The sequence below is a fragment of the Panthera onca genome, chromosome B2, assembly GCF_046562875.1.
Source record: "Panthera onca isolate mPanOnc1 chromosome B2, mPanOnc1 haplotype 2, whole genome shotgun sequence".
NCBI lineage: Eukaryota > Metazoa > Chordata > Mammalia > Carnivora > Felidae > Panthera > Panthera onca.
Window position 1 is genome coordinate 83,168,893 of NC_138343.1, and position 17,134 is coordinate 83,186,026.

The 17,134-nt window shown below is 38.4% G+C and overlaps 1 long non-coding RNA gene and 1 pseudogene across 2 annotated transcripts in view; both read right to left on the reverse strand.

Annotated features, from left to right (window-relative positions):
- Positions 1–17,134, reverse strand: part of LOC132667388 (uncharacterized) — a 131,096-nt gene that overhangs the window by 70,283 nt on the left and 43,679 nt on the right. The window lies entirely within an intron of this gene.
- Positions 1,563–2,439, reverse strand: LOC132667387 (14-3-3 protein theta pseudogene; annotated as a pseudogene).

The window sequence follows — 17,134 nt, forward strand, 5'->3', positions numbered from 1 at the left end:
TTTTGCATTGTGGTCATGAGAAATATTGATGTATAGTTTTCTTTTCTGATAATGACTTTTGGTCAATGACTTTTGGTTTTGGCATTAGGGTAATGTTGGCTCCATAGAATAAGTTAAAAACTATTCCCTCCATCCTCTGAAAGAGATCATGAGGAATTTATACAGTTTTATTCTTTAATGTTTTGTAAAATTTACCAGTGAACCCATATGGGCCTCATGCTCTCTATTTTGGAAGGTTTTAATTATTGATCCAATTTCTTTAACAGATTTTGCTCAGATTGTTTATTTCTTCTTGGATGAGTTGTGGCAAATTGTGTCTTTCAAGGAATTGATTCAAGTCATCTAGGTTATCAAATTTGTGGCATAGAGTTAGTTGTTCATAGTATTTATTACAATTTTCATGTTGAAAGGATCCATGGTGATCATCCTTTCAGTTCTGATATTAGTAATTTGTGTCCTCTCTTATTTTCTTAATTAGTCTGGCTAGAGGCTTATTGATTTTAGTGGTCTTTGCCAAGAACCACCTTTTGGTTTTATTGATTTATATCAATACTGATATCCTGTTTTCAATTTTATTAATTTCTGCTCTAATTCTTATTATTTCTTTTCTTCTACTCACTTTGAATTTAATTTGTTCAACTTCTACTAGTTTAATAAAGTGTAAACCTAGATTATTGGTTTCAACTTTTTTCTAACATAGGCATTCAATGCTCTAAATTTCCCTCTAAGCATTGCTTTCACTGCATCCCACAACTTTTTATTTTTTTTGGAGTTTTGGAGGTGTAAGTGAATTTTTATCAGAAAGGAAAGTTGTCAACTTAAAACAGCAGCAAATAAAGAATTAATAAGAAAACTTCCGGGGCGCCTGGGTGGCTCAGTCAGTTAAGCGTCCGACTTCGGCTCAGGTCACGATCTCACTGTCCGTGAGTTCGAGCCCCGCGTCAGGCTCTGTGCTGACTGCTCAGAGCCTGGAGCCTGTTTCAGATTCTGTGTCTCCCTCTCTCTCTGACCCTCCCCTGTTCATGCTTTGTCTCTCTCTGTCTCAAAAATAAATAAACGTTAAAAAAATTAAAAAAAAGAAAAAAAAGAAAACTTCCTATTATCACAGATACACAAGACCTCCATCATATACAATAAGGGAGGCATTTCGATTTGTGACCCTCACTCCAGGAATGCCAAATGCTTTTCCTTTCAATCTAATACTTCTTGATTCCTACCAAAAAGGAATACAGTAAGGGCATGGAAAAGTTTCTTACTGAAAGGAAACCCCCCCAAAGAAGAGTAAGGAAGGGAATGTAGAAATTAAGAAGTCATGTGGAACACTTTTTAAATTGTAATGAACTACATTTTCATATCTTCACAGTAATACAAATCATGGTCACTTGCAGAACTGGTTCAGATTACTTAAATACCAGGTACATTTTTAGTCCTTTACATAAGTGTTTGGAAGTTACTTATGTTTGTATGAAATGAAGCTACTAATACATTTCTACAGCAGTAACTGCATACCAGGAATGCCAAGACAAACACAAATCAAGGAGCGGAGTTTTCCCAAAGCGGCAGTGTGAAAGGACTATAAACAGTTGATTCCATACACATGAATGGGTTTCTTTGCTACAGTAAGTCCAAATGGAATAAGGAATGGAGATGCGTGAAAGGTTTCTTGAAGGGAAGAACCATGACACCTGTATGCGTTTAGCTTTCTGTCCCTTCGGCCATGTCACATTCTCCCCCTGCGCTGTCTGATGTTCATAATGTTAGGTGGTCTCTAAGCAACTGCATGACCAGGGTGCTATCTTTGTATAAGTCTTCACTCAGTATATCAAGTTGTACAATGGCCTCATCAAAAGCTGTTTTAGCCAGTGTGCAGGCAAGCTCTGGGTTATTAAGAATCTCATAGTACAGTACAGAAAAGTTATGAGCCAGCCCAGGTGGATTGGGTGTGTGGGTTGCATCTCTTTCTCGCTCATATCAAAAGCCTCTTGATAAGCTCCTTGGGGATTATCTATAGTTTGTTTTCCACCGTCACAACATGCAACTTTGGCAAGGAACCGCAAGTAGTCTCCCTTCATTTTCAAATAGAAGACCTTACTCTCTGGGTTAGTTGCATTAGCTATTAAATACTTACCCAGCACCATGGTGTAGGTGGACCTCAGTTCAGATTCCACTTTCTCCCAATAGACCTTACTCAGTTACAACTCTTTGTCAGAGGTGGTGGTTTTCTGCTTCATGCTCCAGATGACCTTCAGGATGGCCCTGCCGCCCCGGACCACGTTCTTGAAGAGCATGTTGCACTGCTCTCTGGACAGCTCGGCTCCCTGCTCCATCACGGCCTTCATGCAGGTGGTCATGTCATCGTAGTGCTCAGCCTCCTGGGCCACCTTTGCTTTCTGGATCAGCTGTTTTCTTCATGCGGACAGGGAGAGGAGAGCAAGGGCGAGCGTCGACATGGATTGGCCTGAGGTGGGTCCTCGGAGGGCCTTCCCGTCTCCACGGCCTTAGCTGTGGTGCGACTCTTACCACTCTGATTGGCTTTTAACTTCTTAGCCCAGCACCCTCCCGTCTCTTGCGTCCCACAGATTTTGCTACATTGTGTTTTTGTTTTCATTTAGTTCAAAATATTTTTAAATTTCTCTTGAGATCTGTTCTCTGACCCATGTGTTATTTGATAATGTGTTCTTTAATCTTCAAGTATCTGGGGATTTTCCAGTTATCCTTCTGTTATTGATTTGAAGTTTAATCCCGCTGTGGTCTGAGAGCTAACACCATACGATTGTTATTTGTTTGGATTTGTTAAGGTGTGCTTTATAGATCAAAATGTGCTCTATCTTGGTGAATATTCCATGGGAACTTGAGAAGAATGAATATTCTGTTGTTGGATGAAGTAGTCCATAGATATCCATTATATCCAATTGATTGCTACATGTTGTTGTTGAGCTCAGCTATGTCCTTAACTGATTTTCTGCCCACTAGATCTGTCCATTTATGATATAGAGGTTTTGAAGTCTCCTACTATGATAGTGGATTCATCCACTTAATGAGTATATATGTTAATGATTCTTATTAGTCTTCTGTACTTTTGACTCACAACTGTTTGTATAATTATGCATAATTATCTTACAGCTGACACTTCTAACTCCAAATATATGTGTAATAGATTAATATTTCAAGGTTTTATTTTGAAATTTTATTTTTGTTATGGTAAAACTGACGGTTTTTTAAAAATTTAAAGTAAAAATTGAAAGTACCTTTTTTGGTAATTTACCTTGAGATTTCACCAGCAGAAAAAAAGGAAGGCCTTAGTTTTATTTTTCATACTTGCCATCTTTGATGTCACCAAATCTACTTATGAATGAGAACTACAAAGACAATTTCATGCCAAGACAATTCTTTGGCTCATACCATTCTACTTGGCATGGACCTTTAGTTCCTGTCACTCATTTCCTATATTTATAAAGAATAACTGAAAATGTTTCCCTCTTCTTTTCTACCTATACTTTGAATTAGCAGGTGACTTCTCTGCTCATACAGGCCCTTGTATTTATTCTTATTATATATATATATATATATATATATATATATACACACATATATATGTACATATCTATAATACTTACTGAATTTGTTTATGCTCAAATAAATTCAATATATTTAATATTAAGAAGGCTTTTATACCATCAGTAAAGCCCTCAAAACCCACAAATACTGAATGTCTAAAGCAATGTACAATTTTGCCAAGTTTTCTTTTTGTCCCCATTCCAAAGGTTTGATAGCCTCCCAATCTCATACTTAAATTCCTTTCGGTTTTACACTTTGTTGATGTAATACCTTAACAGTGTTTCTGTCAATGAATTTGCTACATAAAGAAATTACCAAGAAAGTCTGTAGTTGAGGTCATTTCTTATGAGGTATGGGCAAAAGGGATGGACACTACCAAAGGAAGTGCCCAAAATAGAATATAGACATCATGCAATGGTTTGCAATAGTAACAGCAAACATTATATTCATGGCTAGAAAAAAGATAAGTTCATTTGAAGTTTAATATATTTGCTTCTTTTCTTGCTCTTTATCAGTAGTTCTAAAAGTTAAACATTTTCACACTACTTCTGCGATATATAAGTAGACTTTAAAGAAGAACTGAAGAAAGAAAGGAAAATTCTACTTAATAGTGCAATGTTGGCAACCAATAGCAAGTTCTCTAATTTTTGACAAGTGTTTAAGTTGTGGGCGGTTGTTCCAAATATAAGCTTAGCCCATGGATATGCTCTTCTGTTATTTACTTTTGAAAACAAAGTGACTCTAAATTGGGCATCAGCTGATTAAATGGTAACATTTTTGACATAGTGAGCCTGTAGATTACAGCAGTCCAGAGCATAAGCCATGGGGCCAAATGATCTGGATTTGCTTATCTATGAAAGGAAGACAACCACAGTACTTTCTTCACAGGAGCTTCTAGGGATTACAGGGGTTCATGTTGTGGAAGGTGTGCTGAACAGTGTGTGGAAAATATTGAGTGCTCGGTAACTGCTGACTCTCCTTTTGAATGCTTCAAGTGGTACAAGTTAGGAAGCAAGTAGGAGAGAGAGTCAATACTGTCAGACCTAGTGCTATGCAACATGGAGGTGTTCCAATCAATCTCTACACGGGGACGTTTCATTCTGCTAATAAAGACTGAAATAATCATGAAGACAGGTTGCCAATTGTTGCAGGAGAGATTATTTTGGATTATGCATGTGGGCCTGGTATAATTAATCACAAGGGACCGCATAAGAGATGGAAAGAGGGATCAGAGTCAGAGAAGGCAACGTGGTGATGCAAGAAGAATCAGAGAGTGAGAAATCTGAAGATGCTACAATTGTCTTTGAACATGAGGAAGTAGTCATGAGCCATGGAATGCAAGATGCCCCTAGAAGATAGAAAAGTCAAGAAAGCATCCTTTCTCCTAGAGCCTCTATAAGAAACAGTCCTACTGACACCTTGATTTTAGTCTTTCTGGTGTCTAGATCCATAAAATCACAAATTTACATTGTTTGAATCCATTGAATTTGTGGTAAATTATTACAGCTTCGGTGGGAAACTGATACAATTGGACATACAAGGACAGAAGCTTGCATCCACACATTTTTATACAAACACACACACACACACACACACACACACACACACACACACACAGAGTGATGAGGGCTATTGCATCACTGAGTAATGCAGGTCGCCAATTCTTTGGTAGGAAATAGCTAAGATCGTACCCACTATATATTCTTTGCACGTTGTTCTAAGTGTGTAGGATAAAATGAAAAGCTCTTTCACCCTCATCACCAAAGTGGTCTGTTTATTTTCACCAGGTCACTAGTTTGAAAAAAAAAAACAAACAATGAATTACAACAATAGCCTATGATGTGTGCACAATTCCTGAGCAGTGAAACATGTTTCCAGTTTTCTAAGTACGTATTGGACTTCAGGGTCCGCAAAGCCAGAGATCGTGTTTTGCTCCTCTTTCTACCCCTAACACCTAGCACATATTATGTCTCTGAATAAGGTCTCATTCAAAGTTTGTTGCACTCAATTGAACAAGGTAATAAAAGTAAACCATATTTCTTATAGAACTTTTGGTTCCATTATTCTTAGTATGATAAATGTTTTCTTCCCTGTGTATGTCTATCTGTGTACGTGTGAATGCATATGTGTGTGCACTCTCTGTCTGCAGATGATGTTTGTGGGTTTTTTCTTCTGTAGTAGTGAAGGATTTCTTGCTTTATGACGATATTTCACATTTATTTGATGCCTGACCAGAAATACAAGTGAGGCCTCTGTTCAGGATTTAGGGGAAAGAAAAACAAACTGCTTTTCAACAGAATCTTGCTCACACAGTGCCCAGAACAGTGTACTGACATCGATGCTTATTATAAACTACATGAGATTATATGATGATGGTGATGGCATTGATGATAAAATAAAATTAGTCCTCTGTTATTTCTTACTAGAGTGTCTGTGAACGAAAATTGAAAGGCCAAATGTTAGAAGTGAAAAAAAAAATCTCATGAATTAAAAAAAAGGATTGATTACATGCATTAATGTTCGGCTAATATATATTCTAATCCACACTAAACCCCGGAGCACAAATGCCTGGGTTATTAGAGACACATGCCGGTAAACTGTTCATGATTATTGTCTGGTGATCTAGCTGCCCAAATAGCTCTAAAGTGGAATGTAACAAATGAGATTAGCCTTCTCATCTGAGTGCTAAATCTCGCATTGCTATCCACAGCAGCCAAGGAAAACTCCAGCTCCCCTACTTCTGGGCATGAAGAGGAGATAGACTCAATCCAAAGCATTTACATTTTTAGTGCATCACTTTCTTTCTACTAAGAACTGTCTAACTGCTGTCTCATTTTCTCCATTAAAATCCCAGTTCTGGTCACTCTATCCTGTCGTCAGCAATAAGCAAGTAATTAATCAAACCCCAAGGAAGAGTTAAAAGGAGTCCCTTTATAAGTCTGTGTCTGTGGTGTAATTATAGGTCTTCTCTATGCTGCCATTTTTCTTGAGCCCTCTGTACTCACATATGTGCAGGGACCATACCTGTCATCATGAAGAAGCTGGAACAGGTTTCTGAAAGGATTCCAGGACATTCTGCCCTCCCAGACCTTTTCTCTGTTGCCCTTCTTGAAATTCTGCTTTGTTCCTCCTTATATCCTTTCTTCCTATCCTTTTGAATACAGCAGGATAAAACATTCTCTAGGTGTCATAGCCTCTTCTGGGCCGCAATATTCTGGAACAAAAATTCTAAGGAAAGAATTGGGGCTGCTGTTGCTATTTTTTGTTTGCATTTAAACCAGTTTTATAATAAGGTATTATCCAAATAGCTTGAATACAGATCTATAAGCCACTAAAAATAGTGGGAAAAAATTAGAATAAAGCTTGTTTCAAAAAGATGAAAATAAAGCACAGCACAAAGAAGAGTGGATAAAGTGGTAGTCAAACATAAGAAATCCTGTTTTGGCCTCGTAATCTCGATTGACAATTTTTTAAGCTAAAACATATGTGGGGGAGCTGGGGAGGGAGTGCGGAACTAACAATAGTTTATTCAATTTGAACACTGAAATGTAGGTATGGCTGAAGAAAGTTAACTAGAGACCTGCAGTCAAAGACGATCAGAATGAATCAACCTATGTGGCAGAAAGCAGGCAGATGGCCCCAATCATATCAGCCCCACCCCCACCCTCTGCTCTCATAGGTATGTGCCCGTTCGTTTTTAGTTTTCCCTTACTTCTTCATCTAACTAGCCTGATGTGGAGCACAGTGCCAATGGAATTATTTTGCCACATTTTTTTATTTACAAAAGCTAATGAACATTCGGTACAGTACTCTCTAGAGAACTGAAAAACAAAACGACAACTAGTATTTATGTGTTAAAATAACCATCGAACATATTTAGAGGAAAAGACATTTTTAAAAATTCAATTAAGACATTTCCATTTCCATCTGGGGAGTCTGGATGGCTCAGTTGCCTGAGCTTTCAGTCTCCTGACTTTGGCTTAGGTCTCACGATTTGTGGGATCAAGCAGGACGGAGCCTGCTTGGGATTCCCTCTCTCCCTTTCTCTCTGCCCCTCCCCTGCTCGTGCATGCACACACTCTTTCTCTCTCTCAAAATAAATAAACTTAAAAAAAACATTTCTATCTTAGCAATATTTCTTAACATAGTTATATAGGCACATGTATACAATATGTAATTCACATATATTCAATACTTTCTAAAGCTATATAAGAGATTAAGTGCTAGGCATGGTCTCAGCCTGCATCTCTCTCCATTCTACTCCATGAGCATGTGTTCCGATATCAATGGGAACATGTTGCCCCCAGAGGATGAATCTAATGTTGAAATTACTCATTTTTTATAAAGCATGGCCCCTACATACCATCCAACTGCTTTTTGGGGGACTCAGTGATGAATCAGTGGTTAATATTCTAGCAGAACTTTCAAAAGAACTGTGAAGAGGGCAAGGTAGCTCCTAGAATAGCTCAGGATGGTCACTCTATTTCCCCTGGGACTCAGTGGGCTCCACTGATAAGGCTCTTGCACAAACTCCCTTCCCAGAATTTCCCATGTGTCTCCATGTTCCCACAGACCCATGTAAAACAATTTCTGGATGTACTAAAGGACCACTGGGAAGGAGCTGGGGCCACAGAAATGGGTAGGAGGCTGGACTGGCTTCCTGGCCTGAAATATTCAGCTTCCCTTCCACGTCGTGGTCTACATCAGAACAGCTGTTGGGAAAGCTCTTCTGATCCTGCAAAGCAGGGACAGCAGTGAGAGAGTGATTAAGGGAGACGTTTCCAAGCTGCATCACTCACTTTTCTTTGTAGCTCTTTAGTTTTTCAGTATTTTTACTCCATTTATCAGAAAAAAGTATATACTGTGGGTGTGACATGATGAAATTTGTTCTAATCCTCAGATATTTCTAAAAAGACTGCTTAAAGGCCAACTACGAAAGATGCATGAAGGTCACTGTAGAATGTCAGCACAGTCAACTAAAGAGTAAACATCTTCCCCATAATGGACCGCTGCAAAGGCCGTACATAATTAACCATAGATGCTTCACCTGCTGGGTGAAGTTGGGACAGTAGGGGAAGATCATCATTCTAAGTGCCTTCATGGCATTGAGTGGAATCACTTCTCCTCCCAGGACCAGCTGGAGAACAAATTCTGACTTTGCTTATGGGAAAAAGGTCAATGCCAAAGTCTAAGGGGTCTACAGATACATGTGGTCAGAGCAAGTGGCAAATGCCTTCATGAACTGAACTAGTAGTTTGGCAGAATGACAGAAACTGAATGACTAAGGAAGAGGGGGTGCAAAGAAGGTGAATACACGGCTCGGAGAACTTTGAAGACGTTCTTGGCCTGAAGAACCATATGCAAGGTCAGAGCTCAGCTCCAGAAGAGGTCATCATGACACAGTTTTGTGATCTCAGATGTGGATCTGGTAGTACTGGTCCCAAACTTCTGGAAATATAGGAGTGGACAAAACCACAATGAAAGAGGGATGAAGGATCCAATCAGATGTAAAGGGGTCGCAACTAAAATAGTAATTCTTGGCACAAAAGTTTGATGAATCGGCAGAGAGGTTCCTAGAGAGCCCCCATAGAAAAGTTCCAGAACCCCATGGACTCTGGGGACCATGCAGGTACTGAAAATGAGGGAAGGAGGCCACGGATAGGTGGTGGTATCTAAGACGAGCTGGAGAGCTCACGCCTGTCTAGAGGTGGCAGTTTTGCTGGTCCAGCAGAGTTTTGTCCACAATTGGCAGATTGTGTTCCTCTCAAGAGAACTTATATCTAGATGTGAAAGCTTCTATTCTGTTTTTTTTTTTAATGGTTATTTATGCAGTTTTAAAAACAAACACACAAATACTATTATCTCTCCAATGCTGTGCAGGAGAAATAAATCACCTACCCAGGATAAATGCTGAAGAAGGGTCACCATCTTACTATCTCATTCCTACTTGCAAAGGGTGTTATCTTTGTTCGGGAGAGTGAGTAGAGCCTGAGTCAGTGGGTGCCTGTCAGGAGACTGTCAGAACATCAGCCACTCCTTCAGCAACCTCAAGTCTGGCTCTGTGCTGTTGTTGTGTGGTGCCCTCCGCGGAGACCCAGCAGTGCATTTGTCAGTTTTGCCTACATCCCTATTTCTTTTCGGGTAACTGCTTAATCCACATTGTGTGCAAATAATGTTGGTAGGAGGATAAGTCAAACCACGTCAGCCTCCTCTTACAAAAAGCCAGAAAGCTTCTTCCACCAGATCCTATCACTCACCCTCTCATTGCCCCCAAACAAGTAAAGGGTGGATACGTTACCTAAATCTGGCTAGTTCAACTTTCTGTCCTGAGATTTTGCATTTCAGTAATGTAAGGATAATAAACAAACATGCAAAACCAATTAAATAAACAAGCAAACAAACAAACAAACAACCATTGAGTGCTAGTGAAGTTATGGAGTGATATCTTCTGCGAAGACCTTTGGTAACTGTCTGATCTCTGCCTTTCTCCTGGTTCTTCAGCCTTCTCTTCCAGTTATACTCTTCAAAAGAGAGAGAGAGAGAGAGAGAGAGAGAGAGAGAGAGAGAGAGAGAAATCCCTGTTTGATCCAGGTCCCCAGAGTTGATTTCAGTTGCCTGCCACCAAAGAGTCCTAGCCACTCTCCTCCCCAGTGGAATCAACAGAACAGTGGAGAAAAGGAGGATACTCCAGCCAGAATCCTACTGATCCTTTGGTAGGTGTGCTCTTGTGTGCTTATCAGCATGGTCTCCAGCCTTCTCTAAGGATGCTGCTGTGCAATTTCCGCCTCATATTGTCGGCAGAGAGGCTTTCCCTGAGAACAAACTAGGCTCTGCCAAAGCACTTCACAAAATGGAACCTCTCCAGACAGACTTGTAAAGAAATGAAAAAAATGCAGGAGGATTAAGAAAGGTGACAAGGGGCAGGAAAACATCTCATATCCTGCCCATCTCTGCTTCTTCCTCTGACCTCTGAGAAACTCGGCATCAACCAGTCAGTGAACCTCACAGGGAGTATTTACAACAGTTATTACAACCATGGGTTTTGCAGGGATTGACTGGAGTTCAAATTCCAGATTTGCCACTTACTGGCTTTGAGCCCCAGGTAAGATACTTCATATCTGAAACCATTTTTCTCATCAGTAAAGAAGGAAAATAATTTCCAGTGCATCTCACTAAGATTCTGAGAATTGGAAGACATGATGTTCATAAGTGCTTACCATAGGGTCCAGAACATGATAAAGGATAATAAATTAACATGCAATAGCATGTGAGCTCCATGATATTGACAGCCTATATAAAGTAGTCAAGTACAGAGCTAAAAATTAAAGGTTCAGAGAAAATTATAGCCCACTTTACAAGCTCAATCTAGTAGAATCATTCCCACATTCATTCATTAAATGGTGGAGAAAGAGGCTAACTAAAAAAACTTCTCCTGGAGCAAGAACAAACCTTATTTGGTAGTTAAGGACTTGTTACTCAGGATCTACTCACAGTGTATCATTTTATTATGTTAGTTTCAGAATTAAATTTTTAAATAAATCACTTTAATAATTAACATGTTGCAGCTGTAATTCGTGAATTTGGTTAAAGAGAATATACTAAGGTGGTTCTGAAACTTAGCTAAATATAATCACCTAGGGACCTCTTAAAATGATGGATACGCAGGGCAGGCCTCACCCCAGAGTAATCAAATCAAAATCTTTGGGGTAGGACCCACGCATTAGGATTTTAAAAGCTCCCCAGGTGTTACCAGTATAGATCCTAAGCCAAGAACCTCTACATCACGGTGAGAAAAGAGAAAATATATTCACTGTATTACAGAGAAAGTAGGAAATTTCAGATATCTATGAGAAATAAAAGTAATTTTTAAAAAAAAGTAACCTGAGGGGCACCTGGGTGGCTCAGTTGGTTAGGTGTCTGACTTAACCAACTTAAGTGATTAACTGAGCTTAAATGATCTAAGCTCAGGTCATGATCCTACAGTTCATGAGTTTGAGTCCTGCATCGGGCTTTGCCGATAGCAGGGAGCCTGCTTGGGATTCTGTCTCTCTTTTTCTCTGCCCCTCCTCCCCATGTGTTCTCCCACCCCCTACTCTCAAAAATAAATAAACTTAAAAAAAATAAGAACTGTAACCTGTTTTTGGATTACAAATTTTAGATTGTTCTAAAATCAGTAGGACGAGCCACAGAAAAGTGATGATACATGGAAAGCGTTATTATAATATGATAGTATGGACATTCTACAAACATCTGTGCTAGCCAGGTTGTAATGGTAAATACAAAGCTGAAATGCAATTAAACTTGTCTACAAAACACAACTATGACTTTGATTCAGTAATTTATAGTTTCCCTCTGTTTGAAAATCAAATCTAACTAAATATTCATAATGGTAGCCTTTCCCCTTCACTTAAAATCAGGGTTTCTCAATTCTAGCATTGTGGACATTGGAGGCCAGATAATTCTTCTGGTGGGGCCTGTCCTGTGCATCGTAGGATATTTAGCAGCATCCCTGGCTTCTACCAGTTAGATGCCAGCATCACCACCACCCCTAGTTCTGACAGCCAAAATGTCTCCTGACATTACCTTATGTTCCCTGGGGGCAAAATCTTGCTGGTTAAGAACCAGTGTGTTGAACGGACTACCACACACATGAGACTTCAATCAATATTTGCCCTAACTGGTTCCATTTAAACACATTTCCTGGATTCTAAATGAGGAAGAAGGAAACAAAGACTGATTTCAATTTAAACAACGTTTACTTCAAAAAAAGTTATAGAAGAATTTAAAGACAATGTTAGAACCAAGCTCTTCTAAGGAAGAAGACTGCAGGCTTGGCATTGAGTATCTCTGTAAGAAACAACACGGATTGTAGGGAGAAGAAAAATCGTGTGGTATGTGGTCTAGATCTGAACGGCTGTGAGAGCTACAGTAGGAGAGATACTTTGCTCAGTTCAGTTCACCTCAGTCCAGCCACATGGCTCTTCAGTGATCAGGCCGTCCATATGCCCATGTTACGGCGCAGCCGTAATATTATCCTTTTGACCTCATAGTTATGTCAAATTTTAGCTATATCTGGTGTGGATTATTCACCTCATTCCAATAAACACACAATGAATATCTATTAAGTGCCAAGAATTATACTAAGTGCTAGGAATGCCAACACGAATACAAAATATTTCTGAACTTTAAAGATTTCCCATTCTATCAGAATGAGAGCACAGTTTACAGCTTAAAATCTCTACCATTGTGTAATTTTTAAAATATGAAATGTAAAGGTTATTAAAAAGACATGAGGATCTAATCAATCTTGTGGCAACTGGATTTAGCGATGATATTTATCTGGGTGATGAGGTTGGACTCTGAGGGAAGTGCTAACCTTTGCTGATCACCTATTTGTTATGTTCCAAATAGCGATTCATTTTGTTCTCACGATAATAGTGCAAAGTGATATGATTATCTCTGTTTTAAAGAGAGAACATTCAGACAGAGAGAAGCCAACTGGCTTATCTAAGATCACTCAGAATTTCAACGTGTATCTTTCTGATATCAAACCCCATGCATTTTAAAAATTTTGGAATTAACTGCAAACATGCAGAGAGTGACAAACATAAGAAAGTATATAAATACCCATTACCAATACCAATACCCTTTACCTAAACCCATCTCTTTTTTTTTTCATTTCTTTTCATTTGAGAGAGAGAGAGGGAGAGAAAGAGAGAGAGAGGGAGAGAAAGAGAGACAGAGAGCGAGCAGGGGAGAGGGGCAGAGAGAGAGAGAGAATCCTAGGCAGAGCATGGAGCCTGACACGATGTGGGTCTCCATCCCATGACCCCAGGATCATGACCTGAGCCAAAATCAACAGTTGGACGCTCAACCAACTGAACCACCCAGGTGTCCCCAGACTCACCTCTTACTAACAGCTTGCCTCATTTGCTTGGCCATGCTCTTTCTCTCTCTCTTTATATGTACTGTATACTATAAATGTATAGATTAATAATATATACATTAGCATATGAATATTAACAATAAATATATTTATACATTGTATATTAATATATTCTATATCTACATATACATATTATATAGATATGTATAATATTTTCTCTGAACATTTGAGAGTAAGTTACATACAAAGTAGTCACTTACCCTAAATTCCTCAATATGTTTTCCCTACAAATAAGGATATTCTCTTACATCATCACATACAGCTCTCTACTTCAGTAAATATTAACTTTAAAACAATGCTTTTACATAATTCCACAACTATATTCCAATGTTTTAAAAATTGCACTGCACTGGCAGCATGGAGCCTGCTTGGGATTCTCTCTCTACCCCTTCCCTGCTCATGAACTTGCATGCACGCTCTCTCTATATATATAAAGTAAATAAACATTGTTAAAAATTTGACCCAATAATGTTCTTTATAGTAACATTTCCCTTTAGGACCCAGTTTAGAATCAGATTTTATATTTAGTTGTCATGCCTATTTTTTTCTCTTTTGACCTGGAACATATCCATAATCTTCCTTTGTTTTTTTGTTTTCATAACATTGGCATTTTTGAGGAACATAGCCTTCTCCCCACTTCTTAGAACGTTACTCATTTTGGGTTTGCCTGAGGTTTCTTTATGAGTAGATTCAGATGCATTGCTGGCTGAAATGCTGTAATAGTGAGGGGTATCCTTTCCAGAGCATTACATGGGAGGTACATAATACCCTTACATAGGAAGAGTCCATTTCCTAATTTATAAATTAGGGTTACTGAAAATATAAGAGAAAAATGTGCATCTTTCCCTTGTATCTGTACTAATATATGCACGTACCTATTAGACACCCATTGGTGCTAGCTTCTTCCTTCTCATCATCATCTTTTCAATACACTTAATTTCTCTTGGATAAATTTCTAGGACAAAGGGGAAAAAAATGGCACAAATTTTTAAGCCAAACCTTGCTAAATCTTTCTCCATATATAAGTAGTTCTATTATGTCCCAGAATTACAGAATGTGGACAACCTTACATAATCACTACAACATTTAACTTCTAGAAATCACATAATTAAGACTAAGAAAATCTCACCTAGTTTCCTCCTTGAGACTTCCAAGTCCCATGTGAGGACATCATTTTCCTTCAGGGCCAATTGCAAGTTCTACCAGCAAAGATGTGGCCTATTCCCCAAATGCTGTCTAAAATTAATACAACACTTCTCAAAAATGGTGTTATTTTCTTTCCTGACGGTCATCTGATAAACCCTGAATGGGCCACTCACTCGGGCTGCTGATACTTGAGCAGACCTGACCACAAGAGAATCTCAACTCCAGCATATCACGCACCAAGCAGAGTCAGCTGAATTCCAGAATCCCGAGGTGGAGAACTCACGTGCAAAGAAGAAGCACCTGGACAACATAATCACAGCTTGAGCACCACACACGCATGCAGCAGGCCATCTCCAGTTAATGCAGAGTTTAAATAACGAACTCAGATACAGTCAGTTCCTCAGCCACGTTCAGAGACCTTGCTCTCCTAATATGGGACAGTGGGAGTTTGCAATCTTCTCAGTTGAGAAGACCCACTCCATTTCTCCCACCCTATTCCTCATTGTCAAGAATCTTCTGAAACTCCATGGTAGATTAAGTTCCCTGCTTGGCAGTAAAACTTTTTATTTCCACTCAGTGTTCAATCTTTGGTCTCTATAGTCTTTATTTTTTCTTTAATATATATCTATGTACTAAAGCCTGCTTACTGTGAATGCTGTGATCCTCTTGGCCTGAAGGCTTTTTCTTGGACACGGGAGCATGTTCAGCTCCCACACAGGGCAAACTCTAAGTGCCAGGAATGAATATTCCCCAAATATGCCATCGGCCAATAATGGACAAGGTATTAGTGACAGATACGTTAACTTCTACCTCCCTGGGTAACTCTAAAGCATGTTCTATACTGTCTATCAGATTTTGGCCAAAAGAATGAGTTCTAATTGCCATCTATGGTCATCGGTTTCCTTACACACCCTCTTCCATGCCTCATGTGCTCCTCTCCTACTGGTGTTCTCTCAGGTTTGGCTTCACTTTGCAAATAAACTATTTGCAAAAAAACTTTGCCTCAGAGCCTGCTTCTAGGGAGACCCAAATGAAGACAATTGTCTTTTCATGGGCTTTTGTAAAGAATGACATAAAAAGAAGTTTAATCCTCACTAGCATACCGGTTTTAGCTTCCAATCTTGTGACAAGATGACAAAAAGTTAAAAGCATATTCTAAAACAATCAATAATCTTCAGGCATCAGGAAGTCTAATTCCAAATATAAGAATGGAAAATCAGTCTGAACCTTCAGAAGCACCCAATTTGCCTTAAGAGATTGAACATATAACTTATTTTTCACCATCTGCATTTGGGAAGAACTCCAGGAAAAATCGGTAGGTATTTTCTCCACAGCTATATGAACAAAAGGGCTAAGCAATTTTGTTGAAAGACCTCTGTCCCGAAGGTAAATTCTAATCTCCACTTCTAGAGACAGAAAATTGCTGTATCTTTTACATAACAGTCCTGTAGTATCATATTTTCCCTTTTAAGACTACTGTTTTAAATATGTTTGTAGACAGAGTTAAAATGTACCCATCTTTATTTATCTATCATCTTGCAGACTATATAATATGTTTAAGAAATACCTTTTGGATGTAATCAAATTTAATTGAAATGGCTTCTCCAGAAAGTCTGTAGTTACAATAACAGCTGAGTTTTGTTCAACTAATTTTGAAGCAAGTCAGCAATTAATGGATTTCAGATATCCAATAAAATAGATTTAAGATCAAATATAAAGGTTAATAATGCAATTGAATAGTGCAGTGATCTGTGAAACAATAGACATAAGGGTTGTATAGTTTCCAAAATCACGTTTTGATGATGGGCAAAGATGATTTTACCAGATCTCAGTTGGATTAGTTGTTTAGTAGAGTTAAATATGTAGTGTTGACAGTAATTCCAATAAATGGAAATGTAGTAAAGAGTTTTGCATAAATACACAATTAAAGCACATTTGCAAATCATTATTAAGTATATTATGCTTTATTTATAAAACCTAAATGAACTTGTTAGAAACTCATAATACTGTGTGTGTGTGTGTGTGTGTGTGTGTGTGTGTGTGTGTATCATGCTAATCTATTTGGGGGCAAGAAATCTTGTGGTGATATGTTAAGTGTTTGAATATATTGTAAATATTACTGATAATGAGGTTTCTAGTAATAGGGTATTAGTATATTACACAACCATGCTATTTAAAACCATAAGTGTAATTTACCTAATTATATCTCCGTTTTGCTTTAGCTACTCTCTCAGAAACACATACTTTGTTCCTTATGTGCAAAATTTCACAGTGTGTATATGTGTTAACTCCATTACTTTTCCTGGTTTATTAATTTTATCAGATAGAAGAATGCTTGACTGTATAGCTACAGTTTGTTGACCTGTTACTATGGTTGTAATCCAAAGTATTTCATTTTACTTGATATTGCACATATTGTTAATGTCAATACTTTTAAGAATATATGAAAATTACAAATTATATTCCTATGAAAGCCTAAAAACT